At 42.0% G+C, this 17,982-nt stretch overlaps 1 long non-coding RNA gene across 1 annotated transcript in view; it reads left to right on the top strand.

The window, feature by feature from the left end:
* The first annotated feature begins 3,891 nt into the window (after positions 1-3,891).
* The window catches only part of LOC131227224 (uncharacterized), a 60,031-nt gene continuing 45,940 nt past the window's right edge, over positions 3,892-17,982 (top strand). The window contains exon 1 of the long non-coding RNA XR_009162118.1: positions 3,892-3,930. This is a non-coding gene — a long non-coding RNA (uncharacterized LOC131227224). The remainder of the gene's footprint in view (positions 3,931-17,982) is intronic.

A 17,982-nucleotide genomic window follows, 5' to 3' on the forward strand; every position in this document is an offset into this window, starting at 1 on the left:
CCACGCCGTCCAACACATTTCTCGGATCATTTTAAAATATAAACCCAAAAGTGAGGCAGGTCAAAGACTTAAGTGGACCATAAAGTAGGGATTAAACGTCCACCATTAAGAACTTATAGAGAACTGAAGATGTTTTAGATCAAGCTGATATTTATTTTTTTCACTTCATCCACGTCTACGTGCCCTTATCAATAGGTTGAATGGTAAAAAAATGTCACGTTGGCCCTTACAAAGGTTTCAATGGTGGGTGATATTATCTTCAGCATCCTTTAGTTTGGTCCACTGGAGCTTTGGACCCGCCTCAATGTTTTGTTCGCATCTTAAAATGGTTAATCCAGCCTATCAATCTAGACTGTACATTTGTTCCAACACAGATATCATATGATACCAGGTACACGTCCCACCATTCTGACGATCATAACAATCCAATCTTTAGACTCTAAAAATATGAAGGGTCATGATCATTAATACAAAAATAAGTCCAACAAACAATTTAACCAATCTACTTGTCACTGACCATCATCAGCAATGGCTGTGGTGAATGTGATTTTTGCATGGTATCACCGATGTGTTTGGGACTCTATCAACAGTTCAACTTGATTGACAATACAGTCTAAGCAAACAATGCAACTGAGGGCATTATGACTTTCATTACTACTCTCAAAGTATTAGACCATTTTCCACTAAGTATATTAGGATTATCAAAAGATTTTATTAAACAAAAAAAATGCTTTGGGTGGCAATGGGCAGGGTCTGGACCTGTCGGAGCCGATCCCAACAGGTAAAAGGCTCAACTTGGTTTTGGATTTTGGACAGGTTCTCTTACAAGACAGCCCATTAAAATATTATACATAGGCTCCTTCCCACTTAGAAATTTTGCAAGAACTTGGCACGGTCTTATATTACTGGTCTCGCCCGACATGGACGGACCCGATGATGTCCAAATGGCCAGCCCGTCCGTTACCACTCCTTGAAATCCATACCATGTGAAGGAGACGTCACATTGTTCCTACGGACGGCTGAGGATGAAGCACCACGAATAATATACTACCTTCACAGCAAGGTCTCTCTCTCCCTCCCTGTCAAGCATCGTATTTATAGAAGGTCGGTTGGTTTTTCGTTTTTCGTTTTTCGTTTTCGATTTGTTAAGGAAAACCTAATTCACCTGAAGGGTTGTTGGATGGCTGAGATCTCGTTAAATGGACAACTGAGATTAGAGGAATCCTCCTCACTCGAATCGCCAGCCTGGCAAACAGAGGGCGCAGCAGAATTTTCCGTTTTCGGAGTAAAGCAATCGCACAACTCTCTGTTATGCTAAGACGTATGCTTACGTGTATAAGTTTTCACATGTGAAATCACCATGGTTCTTGTCAAATTTATCGTTCCATCCTGATGGACGGTTTGGATCATGAAGGTGGGTAGTAGAGGTGGGCCACAACTTAATTAGATGAACGGTTGCTTGCCCGTTCAAAACGCGCCGAGCACGGGTGAAGTGTAAAAGGAAGAAGAAACTTCCTTCTTTTGGAAATTTTCGGTCATTCTTTAGTCCAGTGCACAGCTGGTGTACGTCCCCTAGTATACTCGCGACTCCAAAAGTGGGGTCCACAATGATTTTAAATGGATGGTCTAGAGAGGTGATGTTGGTACCAAGCAAAAATGAATGGAAAATATTTTAAATAAACTTGGGACTAATAAAGGAAGTTATCACTATTTGATTTACATGATTTTTTTTTCACAGTAGTGCAGAAACAGTAGACGCGGGACTTAGTGGACGGTCCAGAGATGATGTTGGTACCAAAATATTTCAAATACAACGGTGTGCATAAAACGAAGTGTTCCTTGGTAAAAGTCAAGCGGGCAGGAATCCAGCATTAATAAGAAGGCGCGGGTTTGGTTGGGTTAACTGAGGCAAGGGTAACGGCTCGGGGACCACATGATTCGATGGTCCGATGATTTCAGCCGTCCATACCATTCTCTTTACTAACATAAGCAACTCATCTTCATGCAATCACGTTTTAGTGATGATACCAGCCATTGATTTCTACGGTTGAATCAGAACCATCCAAAAATTTCTAATATAAGCATCATCAAATGTACATCCGTTCATCATAATCTTTCCGTAGCGGCCCATATAATATAAGATTCCATGGACGGTTCCACGTAGATCTCAGTAGACGGCGACACACCCTGGATACGAGCCGCAACAGAGGCAAAAGAGAGATCGCATCTCTATAATCACACTCCAACCGAAGTGCACTGTACCAACTTTCATAGCTGCACGCCTACACTTCCGTGCACACGTAAACACAACTTTATGCACCTCGATATCCGAGTTGTACGAACGGCTCAAATGATGTTTTTATTGAGATCAATATTACATGTGGCATATTCATTTTTCTTGATCACTTTAGAGCATTTAAAAAATAAATAAATTATATTTAAAATTCAAATTAACCACCCCAAAAGAGTAGCGAAGGTAATGATTTCCACCGTTAAAAAAATCGATCACATTATGCCCCGCTTTGGGTCAGGAAAACCGTGCATTAGATAGGATTCAAATTAGGTTCGGGTGGGTTCGGGTCGGCATGCAGCTAGGCATATCTGAGCCTGCCGGTCGATCCGGACCAATCCAACTCAATTTGAACCGACGGCCTGTATCGTTGCAGTCCAAGTAGGGTCAATCTGTTCCTACCTATTATTATATCGAGATTCGATCAATGCCAGTTCGGACAAATCCAATCCAATCAGATCCAATTCGATCCGGTTATGTTTTGCATCTTTAGCAGTTGAGAAATAAATAGCTGTGGTTAAAATAGAGCCATTAGATGTTTGCATCATTAGTACTATTTTTTTCGATGGTATAGTCCACTTGGGCTTTGGATTTTCATAAATTTTAAGTTTAACCCTTAAAATAATGTGAAAAAACAAATGAATGGTGTGGATCAACCACATACATTCACGGTGGGCCTACGTTCATTCAAGCTCTATCACGCGCTAACTATACTGACGCGTGGCTGGATAAACTTCAAATTGAAGGCAACTGTCACACGCAAGCTGCTCGTTGATAAGTAACAGGTTGAGTACCCAGCGACAGTACTTAATGAAGTGACGTCACTAGGTTTTGTGGGACGCAGTATGATGGTGCATGTGTTCTATCCACACCGTCCATCAATATGTGGTGATCATTTTAAGCCATGAGTCAAAAAATGTGTCGGATAGATTTGGAATGGAGTCATCACAGAAAACAGTGGAAGAGTGACTCTTACCATTCAAACATTCCTAAGGTCCATTATCTTGTTTACGTGAGATCCAACATGTTTAGGAGTTAGGACAGACATGAAAGAAGGAAAAACACAAATTTAAATTTGAACGAAAACTTTCGTGGGCCTTAGAAATTTTTAACGGTGAACGTCACTTTCTCCAAAGTTTTCTGTGGTGCGGTCCAGTTGAGCTTTGGATCTGACTCATTCTTTCGTTGCTACCCTAAATTGATATCTCTAGATGAATGGACGGTGCGGATACAACACATATTGCTACCCTAAATTGATATCTCTAGATGAATGGACGGTGCGGATACAACACATATATCATGGCGGGTCCTACGGAACATGGTAACGTCACTTTAGTAGGAGGTCTGCGATGCGTGTCGTGCGAAGACGAGCGCGTACGGGCCTCGATCTTTAGGTTGTACGAACGGTTCAAATGCGATCAAAGTTACGTGGTCCCACCGTAACGTTTATTTTCCATCTAAACGGTCGGTAATGTTAAAAATACATGGATGACGTGAAAGATGGCATATTTGTACAACACCAACCTGTATAAAATTTAAAAGATTTTAATAGTAAGATTTTCAATCACAATTGTTTCCCCTAGTGTAGCCCACACAACCGTTGAATCGTTACGATCTTTGGCTATCAATCCAAATATAAGGTGGGGCATCTAACAGACGGTGTAGGTCTTATCACATAAAATTATAAAGTACAAGTTCCAACGAGTAACGTTCCCACCTTTGCCAAACTTACCCTGGCTTTTCGAATATAAATTTACTGTGGGAGCAGTACATACAGGCTTTCAAAGACGACCCCAGAAGCAAGAGGCTTTCACAGACTTTCCAAATCTTCTTCTGTAACAGCCAATCGTACATCTGTTTAAGGTAGGTTGGCAGTACTGCCTGAGATATCACGTGATCTGGTTGCTGATGGGACAGGAACCCTCCCCAACATCTCTTGTATATGTAACCATACCTCCTGAGTTCTGTAGAGCCCACCGTTTTGTGCGTGTAAAATCCACTCCGTCGACGGGATGCACCTTCATGCGTTCACAGTTAGACCTGAAAATAAGTCCTGATTCAGATTGATGTGGGCCACATTGTTCGAAACAATGTAAAATCTTGGCTAAAACCACTAAATTCATACCGTATGAACTGTCCTAGTCTTGGATCGGTCTATTTTTAGGAATGTCGGTTCATCCTGGCGAGACACTCCTGATGAACGGGTTGGATACAATATACACACCATGGTGAGATCCGCACACAAACCTATTGTTGGTGTCCCCTCCCCATCGTTCCCTATGGTGGGTCCCACCTGAGTTGGGTATCGTGATTACTTTTGCTTTTTTTCCCTTGTTCCTACCATTGCCTTGAGATCCACCGGTCGGATGGTTAGGATTATCCGGCCCATGTGTGTTTTGAACCATTTTTCATCCACATCAGGAATAACTAGATGGACCACCCCGATTGTTGCATCACCCCGCCGCGTGTTCCATTAAGAGATATCTCCTGCTTTTTCCGATTCTTCCTTATCCACCGTACGGTCTCCCTTCAATGTAAAAGATAAAATTTGATCTGCTTGTACGGTCTCCTTCCATACGTTGGACATCGGACCGCTGGTCATTTTCTTTAAACCGTCCATTTCTCCCCAAGGCATGTGCCCTGTTCAATTACTTAACCGGCCTTATTTATGAGAGAAATGATCTGGTGGTCTATAGGTGTATGGAAAGTTTTCCATGAACGTATTTGCGTTTGTTCTTTTTGGAAGCTGCATCACCGATCAGAACTGTACATCTTGACAAATCCTTTCATAAAATGCTTCTTTTAATAGTTGATATTGATTGGATGATCCAAACCGTCTACAGAGTGGCAAGAAAACATGGATGGAAATTATTGTAAATAGAAGATAGGCCTAATCAAAGGTAGTTAGAACCATCTGATTGTTTTGATTTTTTCACGGTAGTACAATAAGAGTGGACTAAATCTATTGGACAGTTTGGATAGGTGACATGGATGCTAAAAAATTCCAAACCAATAATGTGCATGGAACAATTCGATACACTTGGATGCACGGATCATAACTCTGGTTGGTAAGGATAGAGAAATTTGCGACCGTCGACCTCACCTTTTATCCAGCAGTTTTTATGTAGCAATACAAGCTTAGCTTGGGAACTTATACCTGCTTGTACGGACAGCGAATATGAGGACGAAAATACCCCTCCTTTCACGGAAATGGATTGGGTACTCCGCCTGCCACCAGCCAATGGCGGATGTTCGGTGGTGGTCTGTGGGCCCCACCATGATGTATGATTTTCATCCATGCCGTCCATATATTTTTCCACATCATTTTATGGTGTAAGACAAAAAACGAGTATATCCAAATCTCAAGCGTACAAAATTACAGGAAACAGTGTTGAATAAGCGTCAATCATTAGAAACATTTAGGGGGCCCACTGTGATGTTTCTGAGAAATCCTCCCCGTCCAAGTTCATCATAGGGTCACAAAGACCTGGATGAAGAGGAAAAACAAATTTCGTAATGATCCAAAACTTCTGTAACCCCTAAAAGGTTTTCAATGGTAGACGTTCAATTCCCCACTGTCTTTTACAGTGTGGTCCACTTGATAGTTAGATCTACATTATTTTTCGTCTGAAGCCTTAATATGATATCTTCAAATACATGGACGGTTTGGATATAACACCGGCCTTATGATGGGACCCACAAAAGCAACATAGCAAAAGAAAAGAGGTGGTGCCTGCGGTAGTCTAGCTACGGTTATAATCCGTAGCTATAATGTATCGAAAATTGCCGATTTTCTTGAGCAAACTCGCTAGTTTTGTTTTTTTTTTTTTTTTCCGTTGTAATCCCCCAAGGCATTTTGTGAGTATCACTGACCGTAACTCACTATCTACGGATTATAACCGTAGCTACTACTTTCCCACATCTTCACACTTACCCTCTGAAGGTCTATTATCGAAAAAGTCCAAAACCGCCGGTAGTCTCGCTACTCAACCTGTCAGTAACTAATCCGCACCCACTCAAAAGAAAACGGATTGGCTGCTACTCCTGCCACAAGCCCAATGGCTGATGGTCGGTGCTTCGTCAGCCCACCAATGAATATGTTTCATTCATGCTGTTCATCCATTTTTTACAGATAATTTTAGAGTTTTGATCCCAAAACTGGGAGAAATATAAATCTCATGTGAACTGTACCGCAGGAAAAGAATATTGATTGGATATCTACAATTAAAATCCTCCAAAGGCTCACTCTACTGTTTATTTGAAATCCAATTTGTTGAGTAGGTCATAGAGAATTAGATGAATGGAAAAAATAAAGAACAGCATGATCCAAAACTTTTATTGCCCCAAAAAGTTTTTAATGGTCTGCGTTCATTAAACATTGTTTCCTTTCATGTGGTGCACTTGAGATTAGGATATACCTAATTTTTGTTCTCATACTATAAAATGATTCAGAAAAATAGATAAATAGCATGGATGTAACACATACATCATGATGGGCTTACAGGGCACTATTTCATATGGACGCAGGCAATCGTCCGCGACCAAATGCATCGGGTAATGCTAGGGCAGGGGAGTCAAACCCACCCCTACAAGGAGCAAACCCAAGGTGCTGCTGCTGCTGCTTCCGTCGTAGCTTGTCAATGAATGAAACCATGCATGTGTTCATCCAGGCCTAACCGTTTTCAATATAAAGGTAATCTAAGAATGTGTCCGAACATGAATTTTGCTGATACCTTTTTGTTATAAATTAATGAGTTTATTAAACTTATTTATAATATAATATATTAAAAAGTTTTGTAAAAAGCTTTTTTGACTGTGTGCATCCACGTGAAATAGTTCACTGCAGGCCCATCATGATATATGTGTTACATCCATGATGTTCGTCATTTTTTCTAAATCATTTTATGGCACGAGAACAAAGTTTAGGTATATCCTAATCTCAAGTGCACCACATGACAGGAAACAATGTTCAATGGACGTGGACCATAAAAAACTTTTTGGGGGCCATAAAAGTTCTGAATCAAGCTGATCTTTGTTTTTTCCGTTCATCTAAGTCTCCATGACCTAATCAACGGATTGGATTTCAAATAAACAGTTCAGTGAGCCTTTGGAGGATTTTAATTATGGATATCCAATCAATATTGTTTTCCTTGTAGTGTGGTCCACATAAGATTTATATCCCTCTCTATTTTGGGATCAAGCCCTAAAATTATTCGTAAAAATGGATGAACAACGTGAATGAAACAGATACATCATGGTGGGCCCACAGAGCACCGATTATCAACCACGGGGCTGGTGACAGAGGGAGATCCGTTTCCTCCCGTGAGTGGGCACGGATTAGCTACTTACAGGTTGAGTAGCGAGACTACTGAAGTTACGTCACCAAGTTCCGTGGGCTCACCAAAATGTATGTTTTGTATCCACGCCATCCATCTATTTGGAGAGATCATTTTAAGGCAAGATAAAAAGAATGAGTTACATCCAAAGCTCCAATGACCCAGAATAGAAAACAGGGGGGACATTGACGCCCACCGTTAAAAACTTCGATTGGCCACAAAAGTTTTAGATCAAAGCTGATGTTTGTGTTTTCCCTTCCTTTTCCTTTGTCTTTTTAAACTGTTTAACAGGTTAGATTTCAAATAAACATCACGGTGGGCTTTAGTATAGTTTCAATGATAGGAATCACTCTCCCCACTATTTTTTGTGGAGATTTTTATTTGCCTCAATTTTTGGCTCACGCCATAAAATGATATCTCAAAATGGATGGACGGTGTGGATACAACAAATACATTATAATGGGCCCACAAAACTTGGTGACATCACTTGCGGGTCTCGCTACTTAACCGGTAAGTAGCTAATTCGCGTCCCCTGTGAGTACGCAGCACGGGTTACCAATCGCGGCTCATACCGGAGTAGCAGATTAAGTGTTAGTGTTACCTTGACCCATCGGGCCCACCTTATATATATATATATATATATATATATATATATATATACACACACACACACCGTTCATCCATTTTTCAACCCATTTTAAGCTGGAGTGCCAAAAATTAAGCTGATCTAAACCTTAGGTGGACACATCACAGGAAACGGTCGTAATTGTACTCCAACTATTAAAAACCTTCTAGTGCCTACCATGGATGAAAGGAAAATACAACGATGGGCTTTTTTCCAAAACTTATGTCACCACAAAATATTTTTAATTATCGTTCCTTCACCACTGTTTCCAGTGGTGTGGTTTGCCTAAGACTTGAATCTTCTTATATTTTGGTATCACAATCTAGAATACTCTTTAAAAAGGGATGAACGGCCTAGATATATGATATATTCATTGAGGTTAGCCTCACACGGTGCGGATAACACCTAATCCTCTCCCTACCTACACCTAAGGCTACTTATACTATCCATACGAAACAATTACCAGAGTTATGAGTATCGAATTGTTCCATACCTACCCATACTATCCACACCAACCAGAGTTATGTTCCGTACATCTAAGTGTATCGAATTGTTCCATGCACATTGTTGATTTGGAATTTTTTTAGCGTCCGTGTTACCTACCGAAACTGTCCAATAGGTTTAGTCCACTCTTATTATACTACTTTGAAAAAATCACAACAATCAGATGGTTTTAACTACCTTTGATCGGGCCTATCTTCTATTTACAATCATTTCCATCCATGTTTTCTTGCCACTCTGTAGACAGTTTGGATCATCCAATCAATACCGTCTTTTAAAAGAAGCATTTTATGAAAGGATTTGTAATGATGTACAGTTCTGATAGGTGACACAGTTCCAAAAAGAACAAACGCAACTACGTTCATGAAAAAATTCCCATACACCTATGGACCACCAGATCATTTCTCCCACGAAGTCCTTAGACCGAGTCCTCTATATAAATACATCACTCCACTGTTACTTCTGTGATCTCCTGTGAAAGCCTGCGTTTTCTGCTCCCAGTAGTAAATTTATATTCGAAAAAGGCAGGGTGACTATGGTGAAGATAGGAACGTTACTTTTTGTAACTTTGTACTTTATAATTTTATGTGTATAAGATTCACACCGTCTGTTAGATGCCCCACCTTATATTTGGATTGATATCCAAAGATCAGAACGATTCAACGGTCAGGTGGGGTGCACCATGGGAAACAATTGAGATTGGAAATCTTACCATTAAAATCTTCTAAATTTTGTACAGGTAAGTGTGTTACAAATATGCCATCTTCCATGTCATCCATGCATTTTAAACATTACTAAGGGTCTATTTGGGCGATGGGATTAGAAGGAATTAGGTGGGATGAGATTCATCTGCGCCAATTCCACTCCATGTTTGGAAAGAATGGAAAAGCTTGGAATTACATTAAATAGAATTGCATTGGGTCCTTTGCCAATTTCACTCAATGTTAGCAAGTTGTTGTAGGTCCTACCATAATGTGTGGGCTATATCCACACAGTCCACCCATTTATTGAGATTATTTTAGAGCATGGACCAAAAAATCAGGTAAATCTAATGCTCAAGTGGACCCCACCATAGAAAGCAACAGGATTGAATACTTACCGTTGAAAACTCCTTTGCGGCCACATAAGTTTTGGATCTACTTCATTTTTAGGCCAATGCCATAAAATGAGGTTATAAAACAAATGAACAGTTTAGATACAACACGTGTGTTATTCTCAGTAATTTCAAATGATGGTGGGCATATCCATTCAATGTACCACCGTATTACCAACCAAGCATGACATTAATGTTATCCCATGGCAACGGGGGTTTGGGCGGTGGGATTAGAAGGAATTGGGCGGGATGGGATTCAAAAAACATAATTATTACCCATGGCAGGGAGCCGGTGGGATTAGAAGGGATTGGGTGGGATGGGATTCAAAAAACATAATTATTACCCATGGCAGGGATTGTCCCCCTGTTGCCATGGGATAAGATTAATGCCATGCTTGGTTGGTAAGACGGTGGTACATTGAATGGATATACCCACAATCATTTGAAATTATTGAGAATAACACACGTGTTATATCTAAGCCGTTCATTTGTTTTGTAAGCTCATTTTATGGCATGGGCCTAAAAATGAGGTAGATCCAAAACTTATGTGGCCCCAAAGAAGCTTTCAACGGTAAGTATTTAATCCTCATTGCTTTCTATGGTGGGATCCACTTGAGCTTTAGATTTACCTGATTTTTTGGCCCATGTTCTAAAATAATCTCGAAAAATGGGTGGACAGTGTAGATATAGCCCACACATCAGGGTGGGACCTACACAACTTGCTAACATTGAGTGAAATTAGCATTGGACCTAATGCAATTCCATCTAATCTAATTCCAAGCTTTTCCATTCTTCCCAAACATGGAGTGGAATTGGCATAAGACCAGATGAATCCCATCCCACATAATCCCTTCTAATCCCACTGCCCAAACACGCCCTAACAGTTTAGATGGAAAATAAATGTTACGGTGGGCCATGTAACTTTGATCTTATTTGAACTGTTCGTACAAGTCGAGATCGAGGCCCATACACACTTGTCTTCGCGCGAAACGCATCCACAATCGCCTATCATGTATTTACGTGTAGCTTGCCTGGGATGCGGATTAGCTACTGACAGGTTGAGCAGGTAGACCCTACTAAAGTGACATGACAAGTTTCGTAGGACCTGCCATGATATATGTGCTGTATCCACAGGGTCCATTCATTTGGACATATCAATTTAGGGCAGGAGCAAAAGAATGAGTCAGATCCAAAGCTCAAATGGACTGCACCACAGAAAACTTTGGAGAGAGTGATGTCTACTATTAAAATTTTCCAAGGCCCACAAAAGTTTTCGATCAAACTTAAATTTGTGTTTTCCCTTCTTTCATGTCTATCTTAAGTTGTGAACATGTTTGATCTCACATAAACATCATAGTGGACGTTTGGCAGGTTTCAACAGTAGGAGTCACTCTTCTCACTGTTTTTTTATGGTGGGGTCCACTCCAAATCTAGATCCTACTCATTCTTTGTCTTATGGCTTAAAATTATCCCTACAAATTGATGGACGGTGTGGATACAACACATACATCATACTGAGTCCCATAGAACCTGGTGATGTCACTTCATTAAGTAGGGTCGCTGGCTACTCAACCTGTCACTTGTCAACGAGTAGCTTACGTGTGATAGGAGCCATCAATTTGAAGTTTATCCAGCCACAGGCGCCATTATAGTTGGCGTGTGACAGAGCTTGAATGAACGTGGGCCCACTGTGAATGTAACGCCGTGAAAATTGGGGGTTGTGCATATTCTCGACTCCCAAGTTCCCGGGTATCACTTATAATCAATTTTATTGTTTTATAATTAATCAGGTTTAAATGCGCAGCATGAAATTTCTTGAAGCGTGAAACACAACCACAACCAGTCTACTGAAATGAAATGGGCTAAATATATATACACGTCCAAAAGAATGCAAAAGGGTCGCACAAGGCGTTGCCCAACAAAATCATAAAAATATATCCAAAAGGAATGATGAGCTGAGTCCAACACTCAGCGATCCAAGTCCACTCGCGAACTCTGTGGCAAACCACCCATCAACTGGAAATAGGACAACTTGTCCTCCACATCCAAGCTCGCGCCACAAGGCTCCTCGTACTCAGTGTCACCTGCAACTACTGAAGAGTCTGGTTGGTGTTTTAAAACACCATCCCAGAGTAGGGGTGAGTGATCAACTCAGTGGGTGCTATTAATCTTAAGTTGTAACAAGCATCAATTACATTATAAACTTAATGAAAAGAAAACATTCATAAATACCTAACTAATCTTGTTAATGTATATGCATGATAAATGATATGATGTGCGCCCTCGCCACAACACTCCCTCGAGCGACTCCATCTAATGATCGCGTATGACCAACACTCCCTCAGAGCGACCTCGACTGCCGAGTTGCCAACTTAGATAGTGCGATGCGATGATAATGTTAGCCAAGTTCTTAGTTAATTTCATTCATCCAGCAGGTTGGGGAAACTGATACACCCTACGTATCAATGCCCTCAATTAGTTGCGATGCTAAGGCCCCTTAACTCACGAGGCTTAAGCACCGCGATCCTTGATCCCGTTGGGTTCCCCATCCCTAACTTCAAGCACATGGGGAGTGATGAGAACTGGGATTGCTCGTGGTCACTACGTGGAGGTTCATCACCCTAGCGTTGGCCGACAACTCGGACACAGTATTCTATTCCACCATGCCCAGCTCACGAGTCGGTGGATCAGCTTCAATTTGGTTATCGATGGGCTACAACGGTGGTAGGGTGTTTCGGATTCCATACATAAGTGAGCAATAGGGTTAACAAACAAGGTTAGATAGGAAATGGGCTAGACCGCATGAGTCCAGGCAAGCACGTGACCGACGACATTGAGTACGAGCGACCCATGTAGTCTAACTACTGCCGCCCACGCGCACTCGCCGAAATCTATGGGTTTAGCCTCAGGATAGTCCTACCAACGGGGCCACCTTCACTCTCCTCATTTTCCTGACCAACCCAAGGGTTGAGGGTAATTTCATAACATGCCACAAGCAGGGTTATCATCCAATACAAGTAAAAGCATACGTTCATATCTTCCAACATAGAATCTCAATTTCTCTACCAAGCAAGGCTAATCATGATGTGAACTAAGGGTGCAAGTGCGTTGTGTGGGTTAGTGAGGAAGTTAAGCACTTCTTACACTTCATAGAACTAAATAGCACAAGAATTAAAGAATTATACATGTTATAAAGCAATACCTTATGAGAAAATCACAAAAGACATGAACATGTAATCAACCATTGTAGTAAATCATGTGAGAGGCAAGAACAACATCATGTGAGAACTAAACAAAACGTACCATTTCGTGTAATTCCAAGCAAGACATACAATTCCTACGTTTCTCTAAAATTTTCAAATACATCATTCAAGCAATCAAAATCATTAGGCTCATGGTATAATTGGTGCTAGACCACCTAAGGATAATAGTCCGCACCTATGGATCGTTGAAGACTTGGAAAACGACCTAGGAGCGTGGATTTGGGGTCGATCGGCCGGAATCCCTAAAGCAAACACTTGCATGTTAGAACTTCATGCAAAACCCTTCTCATCATAAGGGTTTCAAGGAAAGGGATGAGGGATCATACCTAGACGATCAACGGAGCGATTCTTGTGGTTGTGGTGTAGGATTTTTCTTTGGAGAAGGGATAGGGAGTTGCAAGATTGGGTTCCCTTGGGCCCACCTCGATCTATGGTTCACCCTTGCTCTCACCTTCACTCTCTTTCTTCACTCTCCCTAGCTCTCTCTTCTCTCTTTACTCTCTCCCTCTTTCTCTCTTTCCCCCCTTTGAAAATGAAAAATCGTATGGGAAGAGGGGTGCCCCAAATGCGGCCCCTTTATAATGCTAGAATTGGTGTCAATGACCTCAAGTGTTGGGTTTTTACTATACTAACCCTATGGAAGGGTTTTTCTAGCCTCTAGGGCCCACTGTAGGGTGTAGGAGTTGATACTCACCGTTGGATTGTTGGCCCGAGTGATGATCTACCTATGGATATGATCGGTCTGTCATTTGGATGCACCGACCAACAGATATGATTATAAGTCTATTCAACGGTCATCGATAGTCGATCGGGGCCGCGGTTATACGGATATGAGTAAGAAAATATCCTTACTCCACGTGTGAATTTTGGTCGCAAATCGATCGTCCGAAATCCTCAACTTTGCATAGGAGTGAACGATCCAATTCACGTAAGTCTCAGTTTCTTCTTTTAGGGTATTTGCACTTCTCATACACTCGTCCTTTAGCTCAAGTTGAGAGGTTCTGGACAGTACCCCGGTTTGACTCCCGCGATGGATGTTGAGCCCAGTAAGACGGACATTACTCTATAATTTTGGAACTAGTAGCCCACTAACGAGCGGTCTAAAACTTGTTTGGAAAATCGGGGCATTTCTGGAATGAATTTGGTAGTAAGATTTCTCGTGGGCAATGATTAGAGTTTGGATTAACTATGTTCATAGTGTGGCCTATTTATATCCAGGAAAGTAGAGATTTGGTCATGATCACTCTAAACCGTCGATTTTAGGCCAAATGAGTAAGGGGGCTGATTTGGTCTATTAGTTAAGATCCGAACCTTATCTGACTCGGCTTCAGTTAGATTTTTAATTTAGTTATACTTGTCTTGATTAGTTAGCGATGGGTTGGTTAGATTTGGGCCCTATGCAAGAAAATCATGAGACTAAACTTGTTGGTCAAATGATCGGCGGATCCGTTAGCTTCCCATGGTTGATTAAACGGACCGGTGCAGTTCTTTACTGGTTCCACCAATGTTTAAACTATCATTGAGTACTAATGGTCATTAAGTGATATTATAAGTTAATTAATAAATAAATAAATAAATAAATTTTAAGGATTTTTAGAAATCTAAAATAGTGAAAATCTATGATGTTACAGTGATTGTATGTGGTTGATCCACACCGTCATTTGTTTTTTCAAATCATTTTAGGGGTTGAACCCAAAATTTATGCATATCCAAGGCTCATGTGGACCATACCATCGAAAAAAGTAGTACTGATGATGCCAACATCCAGTGGCTCTGTTTTAACCTCAGCCCTTTATTTCTCAACAGCTAAAGATGCAAACATCCAATGACTCTATTTTAACTTCACACTATATGATTGGATCGGATCGGATCGGATTCGTCTGGATTGGCATTGATCTGAACTCGATACGATGAACGGTCAGAACGGACTGACCCTACTCAGACTACACTGATCCAGGCCGTCGGTTCGATTCGAATCGGGTTGGATTGGGCCAGATCCATCGGGTCGAGTCAAACATGCCTAGCTATAGGCTGACCCGAATCCAGGACATCTAACTCGAGCCAATCTAATGCACGGTTGTCCTTACTCGAAATGAGATATGATGCGAGTGAAAATCATTATCCACGTTACTATTTTCGATGTGGTCCATTTGAGCTTTAGATATGATTTATTTATTTTTCAAATGCTCTAAAATGATCACAAAAAATGGATATAATAAATACATCACTGTGGCCCATGTAATGTTGATCTCAATAAATACATCATTGTGGCTGTGTAATATTAATCTCATTTGAGCTGTTCGTACAACTCGGATCTTGAGGTGCGTAAAGCTATATTTACGTGTTGTGCACGAAAGTGCCACTCAGTATCCAGGGTGTGTTGCCGTCTATTGAGATCCACATGGAACCGTCCATGGAATCTTATATCATATGGGCCGCTGTGAGAAGATTATGATGAACGGATGTACTTTTGATGATGCATAGATTAGAAATGTAACAGCCCGACCAATCAGTACAGTGTCCTGGGGCATCCACGTAGGATTTTCCGCAGGACCGAACGTTTAAGACATTCGTAGCAAGGGTACCGTAAGCTAATTAACTTAGGATTAGCCTGTTTGAATAAACTAGATGGGCCATGGCAAGACCAAGTGCGGGCTGCCAAACTGGATAACCATTTACACTGAGCAACAGCCCGTACGGGCTGTACCACGACGCCAAAGGGTCAGAAAAATCTAAAAATTTAGGGAACCATAGGGCTCACTGGGCTTATGGACCATCGCGGACCGCGGACCCAGCAGACACTCAGAAGTGGGATCTGGCACTGACTAAATGCACCCCACCCATGCCAGGACCAAATCTGGCACTTGCATATGGAACCGAGATTCCAGGCTATCCGACCATCGGATCTCTTCCATATTTACCGTGGAGGTCTAATGGATTTTCCTACACCCGTCCACCAACTCTGGGACCCGATCGTGGGTCGGTGACCGTCGATCACAAATTGGACCCGTACGATCAAACCCCAGGTCCGATCGTCTCCAAATTTTGCATGACCCTTCATCGGGCCATAAAGCATCCATCCTAAAAATTTTATAGCCAGAAGACCACCAGAATTACTTAAATTACTAGAATGGACCCCACAGGGCCGTTTAAAGATCAAAACCGTTGACTCAAACCCCACTATCGTCCATCCGTTTGTTCCCAAAATTTTCACGGGCCCTAATCGGGCCGTAGGGCACTTACCCACCGAATTTGGTGGCCAAAGGAGTGTCAGGGCCACTCCAACTCAAAAAAGAGACCTTGTAGGCTATTTTGGAAATTTGAGGGAACTTAAGGCCAAAGGACCCAAGCCTAGGGAATAAACCCTATCTCTCATTACTCTCTCTCCCATTTGCTACAACCACCAAGGGAGAAGGAGAGTAAAGGAGAGTAAAGAGGAGAAAGAGAGAAGAAAGAGATCTAAGGTGGACCTTTGAACAAGTGGGTTTCCCAAGAGAGCCAACCCTTCCAACTCCCTACCTCTCTTGCAAGGAGAAAAACTCCTTTCCTTAGCTTTAACGACCGTCCGTGGGTTGCCTAGGTGAGGTTTTCACCCATTCTTCTTGAGATCCATGTAGAAAGGTGGGTTTGTTTGGAATTCTAACATACAATAACTTGGTTTAGGGATTCCGACCATTCGCCCCGGAAGCCCTCTTTCCTAGGGCGTTTTCCCAAATCTCCAACAAGCCATAGGTGCGGACTATTACTCCTAGGTGGCCTAGCACCAATTTCAATATGAGTTTAATGATTATGATTGCTTGGTTGATGCCTTTAGAGAGTATAGAGAAAACCTAGGAATTTATGTCTATTTTAATGGCATGGAATTGTATGTTTTATTTGATTTCCTCACATGATGTCATTCTTGCTTCTTACATGACCTGTTGAAATTTGACGATCGCTTGTTGATGACTTGTTGGATTGCTCATACGGTGATGCCCTATAGTATGCGTGCCTTATTAATCCCTATGTAATTGTTTCTGTGAGTTGTAGGAAGTGAGCAACTTCCTCACCAACACACACAACACACATGTACCATTTTTCATGAATTATGTTAGCTTGCTTATTAGACGAACATGAATTATATGATTGAGGTGTGTGAACATGATTATGATTCTGCTAGTTGATAGCTCTGTCCGTTGACATGTTGTGGACTACCATCCAAACCCTGGGGTTGGTCAAGAAAATGAAGAGAGTTAAGGCAGTCTCGTTGGTAGGACCGCCCTGAGGCTAAGCCCATGGATTTGGGCGAGTGCGTGTGGGCGACTATAGTTAGACTACATGGGTTGCTTGCACCCGATGTCGTTTCGCCATGCCCTTGCCTGAGCTCATGCGGTCTAGCCTACTATCTGACCAACCTTGCTTGTTAACCCTGTTTGCTCACACTTGTATGGAACCTGGGACACCCTACAACCATTGCAGCTCATCTATAACCCACTTGAAATTGGTCCACAGCCTCGTGAGCCGGGCTTGGTGGAATGGGACACTGTGTGCGAGCTGTCGGCCTACGCTGGGGTACCGCGCCTCTCAGTAGTGACCGCGAGCGATCCCTTTCTCTGGGCACTCCTCATGTGCTTGAAGTCGGGGATGAGGAACCCGACGGGATCACTAACCGCGGGGCCTCGGCCTCACGCATTGAGGGGTCTTGGTCTTGCAACCAGTTTAGGGCGTTGATACGTAGGGTGTACCAGAATCCCCAATCTGCTGGATGAATGGACCTAACTAATAACTCGGCTAACACGAATGCATTTCATCGCATTAGTTAGGTTGCGACTCGGCAGTCGAGGTCGCACTGACTGAGTGTTGGCATTGGCGATCGTTAGATGTTGTCGCACGAG

This window comes from Magnolia sinica, chromosome 15, assembly GCF_029962835.1.
Source record: "Magnolia sinica isolate HGM2019 chromosome 15, MsV1, whole genome shotgun sequence".
Taxonomy (NCBI): domain Eukaryota; kingdom Viridiplantae; phylum Streptophyta; class Magnoliopsida; order Magnoliales; family Magnoliaceae; genus Magnolia; species Magnolia sinica.